Genomic DNA, 12,488 nt, shown 5'->3' on the forward strand with positions numbered 1-12,488 from the left:
CTGCATTTTCAGCCACCTGATGCAACTCAAGAACCCGGCTTTGCCATGCATGCTATGCCTTGCCAGCTCCCTCAGCTCCAGACAGTAGAGCTGCCTACCTTAACAAAACTGACAATCGCCCTGCTGAATACACCCAAAGCACTCTGCCCCCTTCCAACCGCAAAGCAGTGATTAGCCCTCATCCAGACCACACTCCAGAGATGCGTTTCCTTTGGAATGCCACCTCCCTTTAAACATTCCCCTTCCCCCACCATATCCTGAAAATTCTTCTTCTGCAGGACAGGCCTCTCCCAAAGCTAAGCCACCCCCCACAGGCAGGCTATATTTATTCACACACTGCAGGAGTGTGTTCCTTTCATCCAGGCCTATCCCTAGAGCTGCCAACCACACAGAGATGTCTTCCCACCCTGTGGCACAGGCAGTTGTTCTTTTTTGTTACAATACATCCTGCAGTTTAGTGCCACTGCCAATCTGGACTTCGGGCCCCACCCTCCACAACCCTATTTCCCATGGAAAACAGATAACCTCCCCACCCTAAACTACCATTCTACACTTGCATCTCACAGAGAGTACAAAGGGATCCAGAATTTGGGTTTCCAGAGGTTCTCATTTTAAGCTGCTGCTTCTTTTTTTCAGACAAGAACTCAGTAGAATCAAGTACCCCCTATTTCAGAGCACTACCAAATACAAAACAGAGTGGTGTAGTAATTTTCCCTACCACCACCACCCCATGCCAGAGCATTAGGTTGCTCTGGCTAGCAATGTTATTTCAAAATTATCTTCCTGTCAATATCTCTACCCCGAATATGCCAATTCTTGTGTCACCTTCAACCACTGGTCAAATATTTCAGGGCTGCCTCTATGAAAGTGCTGTTCTGCTCTAGAGTCTCAGCATTTCCACCCCCAAAGATTCAACTATTTTCCCAGGGCCTACCCAGTCAAAGGCACCTACTGGATCACCTCTTCTTCCTCCCCCCACTTCTAGTATTCACTCAAAATGAACTGAAGATAACTTTAGACATCCCTTTCCCACATCTCACAAGACAAAAGCTTTCTTCCATGGTGTCTAATCTAAATGGGGGTCTTGACCAAAAACTTTGTCCTTTCCCATTCTTCTGTAGTATGTCCTTTAACATGAAATACCCATTCAAATTAAGGACTGTGATCCAGATGGATGCCTTGTCCAGTTACACACAGATTTCTTAGCTCTTGGGGAGATGTGATGGCATAGGCAAAGACATGTTGCACACCCCAACATAGTCTGATTAGCAAAGTAGCTATTGCTGCCACCCTATCTTCCATGGTGTGACAGGCTAGCATCAAAGGCATTTTTACTCTCCACCCCTCCCCCATCATCTCAACTGCCTGTTTCTTCCTAGATGCATTGTCCTGTTCTAAGACTTTGCTTACCCTCCTTCACTTCTCACACACCCCACTTCCCCTCCTCTCAGAGCCTCTCCCCCTTATCAAGGAATCATACATCCTTTCCTCTTACAAATTCTTTAGGTATATGGTGCCCGGTGGGAAGAGAGCTAGCTGGTCTAGCCTAAAGCAAGCAGCAGGCATGCATGAGTGGTGAGGAAAGGGTTAAAAGGAAAGGATACCTTTCTCATGTCCCCAGCTGCTGCTCCCAGAGCTGTCCACCCAGATCATGGTCTATGTAGAGCGCAGATTCCGGGCAGGCAGACCTGGGTGACCCAGGCAGGGTGCTGCACAGACATCTCTGGTTTCAGTTAACAGTTGGTCTTTTTTTTCTTTTCTTTTTTGGCAGGCTTGCCAGCCGCCCCCGAGTTGTTTGGAAGCCCCCCTCCTTGCCAGCATGTGACCCACAGGTGCTGTGTTATAGCCAGCCCTCCTCCCTCCACCCCAATATGAGATCCAATCCTCAGCTTTCCTTCTCTTGTCGCTTAGAGAGGAGTTCCGGTGAATCCCCACCCCCTGCTCAGTGCCCAAGCTGCAGATACGGAATCCCCACCCCATGTGCCGTGCTGAAACTGCAGCGAGGCTGAGACAACACCCCCCCACACACACACCCGTTACCTAGGCTGCAGCCGGAGCCAATCCCCTCCCCCAGGTCACCGTGGAGGATGCAGAGGGAGCCAGGCTCCTCCCTGTGCTGGTTACCTAGGCTGCATAAAGAACCAATCCCAGGCCTCAGGTCCCTGCCGAGGATGCAGAGGAAAGGGCTCCTCCCTACACTCGTCACCTAGGATGCGAAGAAGAGAACCAATTGCTTCTCATCTCTTCCACCCCGCCCAGGTCGCCCTGGGAGCTGCAGCCGCGTTTGGCCCTCTGTCTCCTTGAGAAGCTCCCACGCCAAGATGCCCCACCCAAGCCAGACAGTAATGCTTACCATGGTTCAGAGGGAATACCGAAAATAATAAAATGATTGCCGACACATTCCCTATCTTTTGCATATCACTCACCCAAATAAGCCCTGCTAGACAGCATCCTTGATTACAATATTTCCCCCTCCCCAAGGGCTTCCAAAAGTTCCCTCTTTCCCAGCAGCCCAGGCTCCATCACCCCACCCTGCTTTTTTAAGGCAGCACAGAAACTGGAAGGAAAGGCTTTGAAGGCCCGATTTGGTACAGGGTTTTGCAGTCTATGTACAAACAAGCAATGAAAAACTTCTCAAACCCTACAACTGGGAATTCGAGCTTCAAGAGCCTTTCCTGGCCCAACAGCTGTCATGCTAGAGCTTTGATTCTATCAATCCTCCCCCCTGCCAAAAAAAAAAAAAATCAAATATCAGTGACACCCATCCTATAATCAATTTGGACTGCTTCACAAGGGTGCTTTCAATTCCCCAAAGTGAAAACAGCTTCACCTGGCTGTTGGGGGGTGAGGTAATAACGAGAAGGGAGATAGGAAATAATTTTCTTTGCACATGAGAAGATGGGAGCACAACCAATTAATAACACAGACAGCTAAATCCTGCTGTTACTTCTTCTGCATTTGGGGCAAGACAGACACAGAAGCAGGGAGAGGGTAATTGCTAGCAAAAACAAAAGCTGCAAAGAACAGGGCACATGTGTTCCCATGTACATAAAAAGCTGGTGATAATACAGCCTGAGCAACTATTTCAAGACCTTTTACCCATCCTGTCAGTTGCAGAGTGCAGATGGGGAAAAAGACTCGATGCAAGGAACTAGTTAGTGCTGAAAACACTCTAGAGTTAAATAAAATACTTCATCAAATGTAAAAATTCTGCATACTGAAACCACAAAGCATGTATTTCTGTAATTGTTTATTTTGTATAATTTATTCTCTCCTAGGTTTTAGAAAAGGGTAGTGGGAAATGCTATGGTCATGGAAGCACTCCTACCCCCATCCACTTGGGTGGGGGGGCTCTGCTCAAGCCCCTCCAGCTCCTGAGATTCTGCTGCACCACACTTTTGAGGCTAAGACTGCAGACATAAGACACAAACTTTGGTTCAACATTTTTAGCAGAAAGTAAAGCTTCCTAGAATGCTGTATTCTGAGCACAACAATTTCTGTACTTGAAAGGTGTTCTCGCAAAATACATGAGGTCCTAGAAATTAGCATTTTCAAACAGCACAATCTACAGTTTTTTACACAGCAGTATTACTTTCCCTTCCACACACAACACACCTGGTGCCAGCCCAGATAGGGCAGGGTGGGGGTGGGGAGAGGGTAAATTTGTGGGCCCCATTGCCCAAAGTTTGCTCAGGGATTTCAGTGAAAAGGGAACTGGGGGGAAATAACCACCATATCATTTACTCATGCAAGCAATCGGCAGCATCCGACAAAAAAGGTGAAATAATAAAGACACTTAATATGTATAGAGCATGTTCCTTAACAGCTTCACATACATTACCCAATGCTAAGGCATTTGAGGCTTTTAAACTTGCAAGTCTATATACACTGTAACACTGGAATAAGTCTCATCTAGTTCAATGGGATTTGCTTCTGAATAGACATGCATACAATTTTACTGATAATTTAGGGGGGGAAAGACCAAGGGACAAGATAGTAACTTTTAAAATTATCCAAGGTGTGGAGAAAATGAAGAGGGAAGATTTTCTCCTGCTCCTATAACACTAGAACTCAAAGACCAGATAATAAAGTAATTTGGCAGAGAGTGCATAATTAAAAATTTCACAGCCACAATCTGTGGTGGTAGCCACTGCTTTAGATAGCTTTAAAAGAGGATTGGACAGATTCACTGAGGATGGCCACTGACATACTCCATTAGCCATGATAGCAAAATAGAACCTCCATATTCAGAGGCAACATGCCACTGAACATCAGTCGCTGAAGAAGAAAACAGGGAAGACTTGAAATCACTGCCGTGGGGACAGGAGGCTGCTGGTCCATATGGATCTTTACTGGAGTGATCCAACAGAGCTTGTCTTTTCTCAGAAATATTTACTACCACCCTGGACCAGGATGGATACTGGTGCTTTCTATGCCCATTTTTTCTGCAAACAGCCCAATCTAACTTTACCTGCCATTCTATTACTGAACATTTCTGTTCTATATGCTAAAGGTAACAATACAGGTCCCTGTCTGGAGGGTTTACGCTGTTTCTTAAAATGAGCAAGACAGGGAAAGGCTAAAGGTCAAGGTTTCAGAGCAAGTACTTGGTATAGAGCAGAAAATACTCAGCTAGAAAAGCAGTATTTTAAAGCTGCATTGGAAAAATGATAAATTCTCGGGCCTCCCAAGTTGCATGTTTCAATATTTCTTCTCACTGATCCTGTCTCCTGTCAGCTGTGGAAGCCATAACTATTCAAACAAAGTACAATCAAGCTGAGCCTTGGTGGTATCAATTGTCTCCATTATATTTCGCAGAATATAGTCCTATAAGCAGGGACTGGAAAATTCCAGTTGTTTAAACATCTAAACATTTGATGCTGGCACATAAGCAGTCTGCAATCCTATATACACTTACCTGGATGTCAGTGGGGCTTACTCCTGAGTAGACAAATACAAGATTACACTGTGAAGTTTTTTCCCAGTCCTCTTTAACTTCATCACTCATCTCCTACTTTCAGACAGCGAAGCTGACACTACAAACACATGTTCCACTTCCCCCATTCTACATTATAAGACAGTGGCAAGAGTGAAAGCAGCCACCACTTACCAAGGTTGCTGATAAAATTGTTATGGCAGTTCCAACTAAAAGGAAAACTAGTCAACTTGTAGGCCAGACAGTCAACTAAGCATGTCCAAATTTTAGAAATGGTTGAATTGGTTCTTCATTTAAACAGAAAAGCCTCCTTTAGTTCAATGTATCAGATAAAGACACATTCAGTTTAGAGGTCAACTATAGGGCCAAAATGCTTCTACTCAGATTAACCTAATTGTTATTTAAGATAAACCTACTAACTTTAATTTTTTTTTATCCATCCTGATTGCCCTGGGAGTAGAAAAAATGTTGCTTGTTGAGAGTGATGAGAAGTGAAAGCAGATCTTGGGAAAAAATAGGTGTGAGAATGACATCCTTCTATGTAGCTACCTAAATGGAAGTGAACAGAAGTGGAAAACAAGATGCAAAAAGATCCAGGAGCTTATAGACAGATATGGGTATCACCATGAATAAAATGTTAACAGTCAACAGGCTCCAGGGCTGCATCCTGATAGGTCATCCCATTACAAATTTGAGAGCAAAGCATGACATCAAAATCCAATAACTACATTACATCACCTAGCATTGCAATTTGCAGAAAAGACATCGGGCAACTCCCTGATCCTCCACACCCCAGTTTTGCCATTCAAATATAAATAAGTAATCACAATGGTAGTAAGCATAGGAGAACATCTAGTATCTGGGCTGATGACAACTTATGACAACTATCTATTTAATGAGATGCATCGCTTTTCAAAACAAGCTGTGTTGAAGCAGTATTTAATGCCTTACATGGTGCTTGAAAAAGATTTCTAGGACTTTGGGGCCTATCATCCAAGGAACATTAGCTTCCTGGTGGCCATTTCAAAGCAAACAAGATTGGCCAGGAAAATCAATGCCAGCAGGACTGGATACCGGGAAAGTGGGGGAGGGAGAAAGGTTTCCCAAGGGCTAGCCAGACTAATGTATATGGAATTAGTCCCAATGAATTCATATTCTAGGGAAAAACAAATTTACAAAAAAACCCACCCTGCTACATTTAAAAATAAACACAACTCAAGCATTTTATTTTTACTGTCCACTCAACAGTGCTGAACCCTAACTTAACCTCTTGAAATGCTCCATGGCTCATCCATGCACTTGCAAAGGTTGCAAGGGGCTCCACAATCACACAAGTGAGTGCTGGTTATGAGGGCCTAAGGAATACATTACTGCAAAGAAGTGCTAGACTAGAGAATAGTTGCAACTCCCCAAGGAATGGGGAAAGTTGTGTTGGATATAATCAACAGTCAACAGAGAAGAGTCAAAGTTGTGGGAGAACTGTGTTTCTCAACCAGCCAATTTTATATAAACAGTTCTAAATTTATTTTCTTTTAAAGAAAGCATGATAGTTCAAGCCTATCTGCCCCCAACTTTCTTAGACTGCCTGCCCTAGTCTGCTCCTGAACCATGTCAGCCCGTCATCTCCTAGTGCCAATTCCCTTATAGCCAACTTTCCAAACCCCTGTTGAGGGGTTCTGATACTGCTATCCTAATCAACATGCAAGGCATACATGCAACTAAACAGATGGGCATTTTAATCTTAAATTATGGTAATATATTGCTTTCCTATACAGCAGTGGTATGAACATTTACAAACACAGATTTGTGTGACAAACCCTTTAGGCCAAGAATAACTGAATGTTTTTGGTCCAAGGGCCACATTCACCACTGGCCAGCAGGGTCTGCATGCCAGCGGTGGGTGTGGTAACCACACATACACACACACACACACACACAGCAAACATGCATACGAGACACAGCACACACATCCCAGCTTATTCATGAAGATCAACTGCTCCCTCCCAGCTCAAATGACCAACCTGATGACCAGGGAGGGGGCAGCTTGTAATCCCATCAGAGTATCTATCCCACTACCATACCTACTTCATTTTTCTTTTTCTCACTGTCAAAGAAATTGGGGGGAGGGCAAGTTCCTGGATGGTTGGATCATACAGATTTTGATTTTGTGTTAATACTATAGTTCATCTTGAGCCCCTGGGCCAGGTTAAGTCATAAATCAAATTGCGGGGAAGGGGGAAAGACGCTTGCAGAAGCATTAAAAGTAACATCTGAGAAAGACCCAGATGGATCAGAGATGCAGACCGAAATAACACTGTTGTTGTTATGTGCCTTCGAATCGATTACGACTTATGGTAACCCTATGAATCAGTGACCTCCAATAGCATCTGTCGTGAACCACCCTGTTCAAACCTTGTAAGTCCAGATCTGTGGCTTCCTTTATGGAATCGATCCATCTCTTGTTTGGCCTTCCTTTTTTTCTACTTCCTTCTGTTTTTCCCAGCATTGTGGTCTTTTATAGTGAATCATGTCTTCTCATTATGTATCCAAAGTATGATAACTTCAGTTTCATCATTTTAGCTTCTAAAATAGACTAGGCAATGCAGCAGCAGTTGTTGCTTGCCCCTTTTGTCACAAAGGAGGAGAATGTGGACAAGTAAGCAATGGGAGCTCCTGCTCCTAGCAGCCATCACTGCTTGCTTACTGGAGGGAAAGCAAACTGTACCAGTAGCAAGCAGTAACTTGCTGCTACCCACCTTCTACTTCTCTGGCAAAGAAGCAGTTGGTGGTGCACATGAAAGGATGGATGAGCCCAATACCTCCAGCGGGCCCGGAGACAGGGACAAGTGGCACTATGGGTAAGTCAGGAGTTAGCAGTAGGCCCCTCCCAAGGACATCAGTTGGGGCTCTGTAGTTGCCAGCGATGCCAACCCAAAACCAGTCCGGAAAAGGAGCAAGGGCAATACCAAAACACGCCATGAAGCACAAAGGCAAAGCCATAAGGTGCCAAGCTGCTTTATTACTAGCAGACAGCGGGCTTCTTCAGGAGCCATGTATAACTGTAAAGAACTCTGCTGTGTCCTAATAACACTGCTCAGCATCTTTCAAGTCCTATTCCTGTTTTGCGTTGTCTATTTTATACAAGTTTGTTTTAAACAGTCCAACCTTGTTCCAGGGGGCTCAGGTACAGAAGGCCAACAGACTAGCCTCAGACAGAAAATATATCTGTATATAGAAAAGTTCCTGTAATCTCCATTAGCCCTCATGTCTGGAAAGAGAAAAAACCCTTCCATTCACCTCTCAAGGTTTGAGGAAAACAGTATGTTCTCAACCAGCTTCTGTTTACTGTGATTGCTTAAGGGACCATTCTCCCACACGCACACACAACACAAGAGCATTTGAGGGAGGGGGGAGACAGAGCAAAGGGTATCTTTTCCATATGTTGCCAGAGTAGTGACAAGTTTGGGGTGGGAGCGGGTCACGATGGGATAATACTAACTCTCTCCGCTCTCATCACATGTTGCCTGAGCTGGGTATTTATTTTTATCCCCTTGTTGTGGAAATATAATACAAGGACACTATAATCCAGAGAACAAGACTTTCTAGAAGCTCAAGCTGTCTATGGCACTTGATCCTATAGAACCAAAAGGTAGGAAAGATACTAGAGGCATTAACTGTAAACTCTGCCACCTTTACAAGCATTTTCCTGGGATTCTTGGGTAATAGGCATCAAGACTGTCAACTTGTCCTAAATACAAGCATCCCTCATACCAGACTCCTATTTCCTGCTGGAGAGGAAAGGCACTGACTGGGGGACAGTTCAGGGAGACCATAGCTGCCCAATCCTCTTATGGTCACTCACTGTCGCACTTAGAAAGTGACAAAGCACATAGGGACTAGCCAGGGCAAGAAAAGAAGCTATGTTGTAGGGTCAAGTCTGATGAAATCAGGTCCAAAGATATCTGTCTGCCTGGTCTAGTAAGTTGCAGAGGAAACAAGCTCAAGGGAAAGTTTCAGGCAACTAGGAACACAACGTATTTCGGAAAGGACCATAATTTGATGGTAGAGCATCAGCTTTGCATACAGAAAGTCCCAGATCAATCCAAAGCATCCCCTGGCTGAAACCCTGGAGAGTTGCTGCTAATCAGTGTTGACAATACTGAGCTAAATGGACTAATGGTCTGACTCTGTATAAGGCAGCTTCCTATATTCCTAAAGTCCCCAGAAGGCAAGTTCCAAGGATGCATGATGAGTGAGAGAAGAAAGCTTGATAAGTTACTCTGAGCAAACAAATCTCAGAGTTGATGGATCAGGGCAACTTGTTTTATGGCAAGCTTGAGAAGCAAACAACAACAGTCAAGGCCACTAGCATAGGATAGTTTGAGGAGCTCTGTATAGCCTGGCAGGGATGGCAGAACAAGTTTGGTATAAAACTAGTTACTGTTGAAGATACACCCCACCCTACAATCTAAAGAGCAAGGCTTTCACTCTGTTCCCCCGGAAGAATGGTAAATCTCAAACGACAAAGCACATATAATTTAACACAATATTTTATCCACACCATTTGGCTGGCTAGGAGTGTGGACTTCCTGAACACATGTGCTTTCAAAAAGTATTTCAAGATACTTGAAATTAATATGGAATCAAAATACTGCATTACTTAGATTGCAAGGATGCTCCAAGTTACAAGGTCTTTGTACTCAAATGCAGCATTCTAAACTGGTAGCACAGTATTAAGAACATAAAGAGCAAGCTGGATGTTCCTGGCTTCTTTCTCACTTCAACTATAAGCCCACAAAGTGGGTTAAAACAAGCCACTTTCTTTTCAGTCTTAGCAACCCATCTGTAATATGCTAAATGTTATTATTTCCACACTGTTCTAAGGATTACCAAGACAATACACAGAAAGCACTTGGAGAGATACTTTGTATTTTTACAGTTTTTCTCTCACTCTTACCTTTGGTTCCAACCACAGGTAATATTCAGTAAGAAATATCTCAATCTTAACTTGAAGCAAAGCTTAGCCTGAAGTATATATAAAGTGCCTCTGAGCTGGTACAGAGTACCTTTATTTCACTATTGCCTAATCATACCCAACCCCAAACACAAGAATTAGAGAAAAGAGCTTTCCCAGGGCAGGAAGGACAAGTTTTAGAACCACTTCCAGCTAACAGCCACAAACCTTGTGGCTCCACAAAGGATGGGGAGGCTAAGATACAGTCACCCATGCAATAGCTACTAAAATAGTGACTAGGCAAAATCCAAAGGCAATATTCCACTCAGGACCTTAAAACAACACAAATCTTGGATGCCTAGGGAAAGTAGGGGAAAGTGTTTTGATAGAGTAACAAGAGAAGAGACACATGAAAATTCTCATTTACCAAGCTTTAATCTATTGCAGTTTAAAATAAATAGTGGCTATAATACATAAATGAATCCATGTCATTTTAACTCACCCTTCACCGAACAAGTGATCCAAAGACAGGGTACATAAAATATAAAATCAAACTATTCTAGTCAAAAACATTAACACAATATATCGTAAACCTGTTGAATAACTACTACTTTTTACAAAAGTCAGTGGTTTAATACAGCAAGAATCCACATCTTTAAAAGCCTGACTAAATAGGTATGATTTGGCTAGCATTGAAACTCTAAAAATGTTGGTATCAGTCAGGTTTCAAGAAGGATGACATTCCAAACCCAGGGAGCCACTACTGACAAGGCCCTTTCACAAGCTGTAGAAGTCCAGTGCTGAGTGAGATTCATACAAGCAGGGCATCCCTAGCATAACTTAAAACTTGGACAGGATGATATAGGTAAATGGGTCCTAAGTTATTTAGGGTCTATTAAGTCAGCCTTAAAACGTTGGTAGAGTGCAGGCTGTTCAGAACTGCTGTTATGAGTTCAACTAATCAATCCAGTCAATACTCTTGCCATAGCATTCTGCACCAGCTGCAGCTTCAAGCAGTTTTCAAAGGCAGCCCCACATAGAGTGCATTTCAGTATTCTAATCTAACAGTTGTCTTAGCATGGATCACTGTGAACAGGCTAGCTTGCAAAAAGGTGCTCTAAGTCTGATAAAGATGAATCCAAGAGCACCCCCAGAGTATGCACCCATCAGAGGGAGCACAGCCCTGACCAAACAGAACATCTACTCAATTCCTAGACACAGGAAATAACTACCCAGAGAATCTCCAAACAGCAAAGCATCTATTCTAACCACACTAGAAATGCTGAGAACCAATTGGTATGGCATTTTTTCTAGTCAAATCATCCAGAGTACAGATAGCATGGATGCCAGGAACATGTCTTGTGATTGTGACTTTTTTTTTAAGGTGTCATGACAGTTTTAAGTACAGGCAGAATGCAAGGAAGATTTCTCATTAATGGAACACTTTATCTACTATTCAAAGGCAGCCAGCATGCCTTCTACATTACATAACATCTCAAAATCCCCTATAAGTGCTTCAGCCAAAAAACTGCTTTGAATGGTTGTATCCAACTAAGTTTTACTCAGAGTAGACCCACTGAAACTAATGAACTTAAGTTAGTCATGTCTATTAATTTCAATGACTCTAGAACGGTCACTGGATGCAACCCCAAGATCCCCCACTTCACATCACAAGCAAGTAGTCTTGGGTAACTGCATGAATATGCATGGTTAAGAAAAGTCTGAGGGGAATCATTTTTGCAGCCATGGAAGCCAGATATAGGACAAGCACAGTGGGACAAAATGCACAGGCTTTAAATATACAGCTCAATAAAAAAGCATTTACTGTAATGACCTGGCCTATGTAGGGATTAGATCTTCCCCAACCCATCCACTGAGAGCTGCTAAAGTTGCTATAATACAGAAACCTAATTTCAAAGGATCACCTACTGGAAGCAGAAGTGAAGTAATCCTTCTGGTCAGCAGGGAGTGGAGCCGACAGCAAGTGGTTAACTGATCTTCAGAGGACTTAACCCTTTGCTGTCTACTCCACTAACCTGCTGACCAATAGAACAGCTGCATGACAAGTAGAACTCACCCAGTAAGGTAATCTCTAAAAGAGAAGTGGCTGAAGTTCAAGCATGTCAGGAAAGCTGTGTGTTTTATCTTGATTGGATATATTTTTAAGTTTTATATTGTTTTTATTAATTGGTCCAAATGTTTGTGATTATGTTCTGAGCCATGTTGAATGTTTTATTTCAATGGAAGTGTGGCAGACAAAAAAATAATTCCTATGTTAATCAAAAAGGGCCTGACTAGTGGTTACCACATAGTGAAATGACAGGACAATTCACATGTTCCATGACTTAATTTTGGCAACCCCAGCTCTCGCATCATCTCTAAACAAACAATATATATACATATGGAAAATCTCTCAGCTCAGAGGATACCACATCTACTTGTTTGGGCAGGGAGAGGGTAGAGGTGTAGGCCCATAGCAAGTGGCTTATGACATGCAAGAGTAGGGATGAGGGTTTTGAGGGCTGTAGCAACACTTACCTCCCACACAACCTGGTATTTGGATTAGCCCACATTCTTCCCTGGCAGTGGATCCAGTTT

General features: G+C 43.2%; 1 protein-coding gene across 8 annotated transcripts in view; it reads right to left on the bottom strand.

Moving 5' to 3' along the window:
• Window positions 1-12,488, bottom strand: part of NFE2L1 (NFE2 like bZIP transcription factor 1) — a 46,666-nt gene that overhangs the window by 8,203 nt on the left and 25,975 nt on the right. The gene's annotated exons all lie outside the window — the stretch shown is intronic.

This window comes from Rhineura floridana, chromosome 11 (assembly GCF_030035675.1).
Source record: "Rhineura floridana isolate rRhiFlo1 chromosome 11, rRhiFlo1.hap2, whole genome shotgun sequence".
NCBI lineage: Eukaryota > Metazoa > Chordata > Lepidosauria > Squamata > Rhineuridae > Rhineura > Rhineura floridana.